The following is a 6813-nucleotide window of genomic DNA, read 5'->3' as shown; positions in this document are numbered from 1 at the left end:
GCTCTCTCCTCACTTACCCTAAACCAACTCTATCATAAGTAAGTTGAGATCCTTCTGTAGAAATCAGAAGATACTTACCTGTAATTCTAATAGGTATAGTATCTAGGGCAGTGCAGGGAATTTTGTTGGGAGGTGCAGTGACTCTCAGATGAGGCTGGATGGTGGGCCAAGTTTTGTTGAAATCTCTACAGCTAGCGTTTATACACACAGATGTGTATATATGTGGAGTCTATATTATTTAGCACACAAGCCCTATTGCTTTATCATATGATATGCCATAGAGTCTTCTGAACAGGTGGGGACATCTTTTTACAAGAAGTACCTATTTGGCTTGTGCATGTTGAAACGTGGTGGTGGGATATGAGAGGTCCATGTGTATCAAAGGCCTTAGTACTTTAAAAAAGATTAAGAAAACTTTATCTAATGAATGCCAAATGAGTAAGTCCCTCTGTTTTGAAGGCATACAGATTACTCTTTCAAGGTATAAGTGCCATAAGGTCCTGAGGGATAGAGTCATAAGATCCAAAATATAGATAAAGTTGAATTGGAATGGTAGGGAATTCATCAAAACTTGGTCTTGTAACTGTCCCATAGTCTGGTGGTCTGAATCCCAGGGGTTAATCCATTCTGCCTCCATGGTCAAGGTGACTTGGAAGCTGAAATCATGATCAGAAAGCTTCTGTTGATGTTCTCTGAGAGAGCCCTGCCAAAGGTACTAAAGTTACTCTAGGACCCAGGGCTCTCCACGCTGCAGGCTGGGCTTGTGTGGCAAAAATGTATACTTGGTGGGCATGGGTTAGACCAAAGACAGTTCAATGAATCAGATGTTTGATGTCATAAGACTGAAATAATCTGATACCTCCACTTCAAAATAGAGATGATCTCATAAATGGGGTTAAAAATACTCATAGTCCATTGGCCACAGCATGCCACACTCATTTCCACACTTGGAACAGCCTTGGAGGTGGCACTAGCAAGACCACATCTGATGATGCAAACCTCTAACCAATGTGGATGCTTAGGCAGACACACTCAACATGTATCTTTGTATATTATTTTTTCCCCATTTTCTTAGCTATTTGATCTCTCTTCTGACTGAGAGTCTACTTCTTGTGTCTTTTTTTTTTTTAAAGATTTTATTTATTTGTTTATGAGAGACGCACACGCAGAGAGAGGCAGAGACATATACAGAGGGAGGCTTCATGCAGGGAGCCTGACATGAGACTCGATCCTGGAACTCCAGGATCACGCCCTGGGCCGAAGGCAGGCGCTAAACCGCTGAGCCACCCAGGGATCCCCTACTTCTTGTGTCTTAATGACCTGGAAGCTAATGAGTTATAGCTGTGCTATGGTCCTAGGAGATTAACCATCAAAAAGGAATTGTGCAACTTTTGGTTCCTAGTAATTAGGGGAACCTCCAGAAGCACCGACACACTGCTAACAGCTACCCTCCTGCTCTCACATTCAATGATTCTGTGGTCAGATATTTCTCTGGGCAGTGTGGAGAAGGTCATGGAGTTTCTGGTGCCTAAAGCATGAAACTTTAAGGCAGAGAGACTCAAGCCTTGGGATTCCTGTGTTGTATAAACCATTCACCTGAAGAGTCTACTTTATAAATACCAAAAAAAAAAAAAAAGTTTTTTTTTTGAGTTGCGTAGTTGCATCACACTGACTCTTCTTGGAGGCAGATGGTGAGACGTGAGGGAGTTTGCCTTGGGTGTCTCTACAATCCATTTAGAAACAGCGGCACAAAAATCCCATGATCATCTCCCCCCTGCCAGCCTGAAATGTCAGCCCTGTGGGAAGCTGATAGGTGTTCCTGCTATCAGCAGAAGCAGCACCTCTACATTCGTATCTTCCAGAGTACTTTATTCACTATATATCCTATGTAAACTGTTGGATTTGACAAGGAGGAGTTGTCAAAGGCAGACTTCTGGGAAGGGGCTGTGTTGGGTTGAATTTGGCACCAATCTCTCACACTTGACAGCTCAAGTACAAGATCGCGGATGAGCAATAGAACCTATGAGCCCCCTCAGTCAGCACACGCAGGCCCTAAGTCACATTTAATTCAGAAAGGCCTGACAGCCCTGCATAAAATGGGAGCAGTAAAATGGAGAAATAGGAGTTATGTGCAAGAGTAGGCCATTTAAGTTATTTCCTTTTACTGGAGTTTTGGAAAATATGAACCAGGACAATATAGACTATGATACACCACGAAGAGATGCACATTAGCAGTCTAAGGAATATAATCCAAACTTTAAGCCAGAGTGACATGATTTTTAATAACTCAAAGCTAAAAGGGGAAACAGTGAAGAGTTAGAAGCTGCCTGAAGTTCTTATTTTTTAGCTTAAATTGTACATATCAATATCTTTATCTCCATGTAAACAAACAGAGAAAGAAAAGTAAAGGATTGTATAGTGAATAGAACACTGGATTTGAAAACACCTATATCTGAGTCTTGGCTCTGACACTTTCTGGCTGCCTGAGATAATGACCACGGTATTTAACCTCCTTAAGCCCCATCTTTAATTCTAAAATGGCCAAATTAATACTTCACCTACTGTATGAATAATCCTCTGCCACAATAATTCTGTGTAACAAATCACCCATGACTCAGTGGCTTTGCGAATGATTCCGCAGGGTTGAGCTCATGTTGGCTGGGTTTGCTCATGTGTCTGCCGTAAGCTACACATTGGCCAGGCAGTGCTGCTGGACGTGTGTCTGGTTGTCTTATGTATCTGGGAATTGGCTGCAGCTTGGCTAATTCCAAATGATCTCCACTAGGATTACTGGGGCAACTCATCTCTATTCCATGTGGCTCATCCTCTAATACAGGGGTCAGCAAACCATGGCTCTTCAGCCAAATCCAGCCCATGGGCTGGTTTTATAACATTTTATCGGAATACAGTTGTGCTCATTGATTTTCATATTTTCTGTGGCTACTTTTGTGTCACTGGCAGAGTTGAGTAGTTGAAGAATTGGCAATAGAGATCACCTGGCCCACAAAACCAAACAAAATTACGATCTGGTCTTTTACAGAAAAAGTTTGCTGACTCTCGCTCCAGTAGGCTAGCCTGGTGTATTAACTGTGGCCACGGCAAAGAGCAATAGAAGATGCATGCAAGATTCTGTATGCATCACATCAGTTAACATGTTATTGGCCAAAAACACACTATGTGAATTACAGTGAGAATTGCAGAATTCAAGTGCTAGGAAACAGACTCAACCTCATTAGTGAGAATTGCAAAGTCACACGGTGAAGGGGCATGGATGCATGGAGAGATAAAGAATTTAGGCTATTTATGCGATCAATCTACCACATCTGCTCACGTTATGACGTTTGATGAGGTTCAATTGGAACACATGTAGAGCATCTTATAAACTCTACAACACTAAAACAGCATTCATCCTAATGTGTCACAATTTTATCAGATTAGTGGTAATCTGTTATATACTCAGTATGATAGCAATGGTTATAACTAAATAAAATATGCGATACTGGGTATGTGAACTTGGCCTTCTCCCTCTCATTTGCAATGTGCTGCATAGGGAGACAGATGGGACAAGGAACAAATATTTGGATAGCCTTATTGCCTCCATAATCAAGTTGGTTCCCAAACTGTGCCCAGTCTGTTCCCTTGAATTATCATCTGCACCCTGCTCCCAACCAAGTGTTTCATCAAAATTAATCAATTTCCGACTATTGTATTGAATATAGAACAGACAATATTACTGGCCCAAATGTAAAATTTTTGTTTTAGTATTTGCTGGAATGGTTGAATATTATCTTTCAAAGCATTGTATTCATCATGAAAATAAGAGCTGTGCTAAATTCTTGTCTGAGCTACTAAATCTATAAACTTGATAACTCCTAGGATGTAATTCACTTTTTCTTTATAACTCATATTTCGTAACAATATAATTAGACTTGAGAACCAAGTATTGGTTCCAACAATAGTTTTGCCACCAGCTTGCATAAGACACACTTGCATATCACCTACTCTTGCTCTCTCCAGTATTTCACATTTAAAAGAGATTGAATTAGAAAAACATTTGAAAAAAAAAAAAAAAGAAAAACATTTGAGATATTCTCTGACTCTAGAAGTTCTGTTTGTTCCAGAGTCAGGTTTTGGATTCCTATTTTTTCCAGTGGATAAAATATGAAGAGCAGGATGTGGGAATAATTAGAGTAGAAAGCGTACAGCCTCTATTAATGAGGTCAAAGATAAGATTGTGAGTTAAATAGCATTTTGTGGCTTAATGTCTTAGAAGATTAATCTTTAATTTTAATTAAGTAAAATTTAATTTTTTCTGAATAGCCAGTGTGATGCCACCCAAATCAAATGATCATATTTTTAATTTTCAAGAAAAAAATGCATCATTACCCCCCTTTTAAGGTTTCCTTCTATGAAATTTCTTCAGACATGAACCATGCTATCATTTCACTAGACCAGTTACTGGTAGCAGTGAGTATTTGTGGGGCGAACAAATAGAATGCCCAGAAGTAAGTGAAATAGGATTCCTTGGTCTTTTTAATTCTTGGCTCCCAGCATGTTGATTCTAAGACTTAGTGAGGTTCCTCTAGTCCAAGTATCTATATGTAAAAAAGCAGAGAATGTTTTATTCATTGCTTCAGGAAAGAAATATTCACTGAGGGCCTCCTATGTGCCAGGCACTGTTCTAGGTACCTGGTATACATCAATGGTAGACAAATGAAGATATTTGCCTTGCAGAGTTTGTGTTCCAATAGGGATCCTTTAATTTAGGGCTTGTAAGAAAGGCAAAAGGAAAGCAAAAGGATTTGTTGAACTTACTGAACCTGTGCTAAAATGGGAATTATCTATGCCAGAGTCTAGTCTGCTATGGCCTATGGGCCACATCTGACCTGTTGCTTGTTATTATTGGGCCCATAAGCTAATTTTTTGTTGTTGTTGTTGTTTTCTAATGAACATTTGCACTAAATTTGATGATTGGGCACACTAACCTTGAACCCCAATTAAGCAAAATGGTACCTTAGAATAAAATTCCATTCTTCTCACTAGTAGAATTACAAAAACAAAATTGTGCTCCATTATTATTGTAATCTTTTGAATTTCCTACAAAGACTGTGGAAATTTGTTTTCTCTCTTGTTATGAAAGTACCTATGTTAACAGTTGAATTTGCCTTTTAGTTCATGAAGTCTAAATGTTTTTATAGAAAAAGTTTGTTAGCCTCTGATCTACACAACTGAACCAAAAAGATATAAATGGATACAGAAATTTCTCTAGTTCTTTTTGACTAAATAATTGGTGCCAGAATTTAGTCAAAATGACTAAGGAAACTTTATTTCAACATTGGTCCATATATATATATATATATATATATATATATATATATATATATATAAAGATTTCTTTAAATTTATTTATTTATGAGACACACACACACACACAGCGAGAGAGAGAGAGAGAGAGAGAGAGGCAGAGACATAGGCAGAGGGAGAAGCAGGTTCCCTGCAGGGAGCCTGATGTGGGACTTGATCCCTGGACTCCAGGATCATGCCCTGGGCCAAAGGCTGGCGCTAAACTACTGAGCCACCCAGGGATCCCTGATCCTTTTATATTTGATCCAAATGATCTATTTTTGTTCCAAATTATTATGTCCTACAAGGTATGGAGAGTGTGCTGAAATATTTGGTCATCTTTTAAGCATTTGCTGAATTGTTAAAGGATCAAAATACTGTTAATTGACCTCTCTGAAAACATACCTTCTTACCAGCATGTTCTGAACTTAGATGTGTACTCCCTGGTAGCTGAATTTTCCTCCCTGAGATTGTACTCTTGATGTTACCATAAGGGACGATGAAGTTTTAAAGGCTTTTTGGCTAGAAAAGTTTCCTTTTCCTTGGATTATATATACAGAAATCATGACACTTCCAGTGTAACACTATTTAATCACTCACTTGTCAGAAACAGTAGTTAAAACCATTAATGTTTGATCACTTCTAGTAGTTTACATTAACATAGAGCAGAATAAACTGTGGCCAAATGAAAGTAAATGGAAGACTCAGAAACAGCTATGAGATCTAATTTAACATTTTTGTTTCTTCCTGGGACATTTATGCTCATGGTGGTGATTTTATATTGCATACATATAATATAGTCATGGTTATTGCTTTTAAAATGGCACCTAGTTTCTTTGATGACTTTAAATTTATTACTATTTTATGGAGAAATAGTATATTGTTCCACTAGAAAAATCACAACTTCTCATTGTTCTGTCACACAATGAATTTTAAATTCACAAATTAAAAAATCACCCCAAACCTTTTACCAAAAATTAAAACAGTAACTGTTATGTTTAGAATTCTAAGTTAGAGTTTTAAAATACATTTCAAAATGTGAACTGGGAAAATTACATAGATACCCATTTTTAGGAATCCATCCCAAATATATGCGGCCAAAAATATGAAAGTACTGTGAACAAGGCTGTATTCACTGAAGTACCATTTGTAATGGCAAAGTACTGCAATTAATCCAAATATTAGCCAATAGGGAATAGCTGAATAATCTATGATACACATGGATTATTATGCAGCTATGAAAAAGAATGGGAAAATTTCTGTGTTAACTATGGAATAATCTCCAGGATGCACAAAAAAATGTGTGTGTGGGGGGCACACACTCAGGTGCACATGCATGCATGTGTGCTTTTATTTTAAGAATTAATAGAAAGATAAACCATAAGGTTCAGAAAAAAATAGTTGACAGTAGGGGAAGAAGAGGGCAGAGTAGAAAGGAGAAGAATAGAAACTATTCTTTTTTTCTTTAAA

The sequence above is a fragment of the Canis lupus genome, chromosome 27, assembly GCF_003254725.2.
Source record: "Canis lupus dingo isolate Sandy chromosome 27, ASM325472v2, whole genome shotgun sequence".
Classification (NCBI taxonomy): Eukaryota; Metazoa; Chordata; class Mammalia; order Carnivora; family Canidae; genus Canis; species Canis lupus.
Note: the sequence above shows the minus strand (reverse complement) of the source record.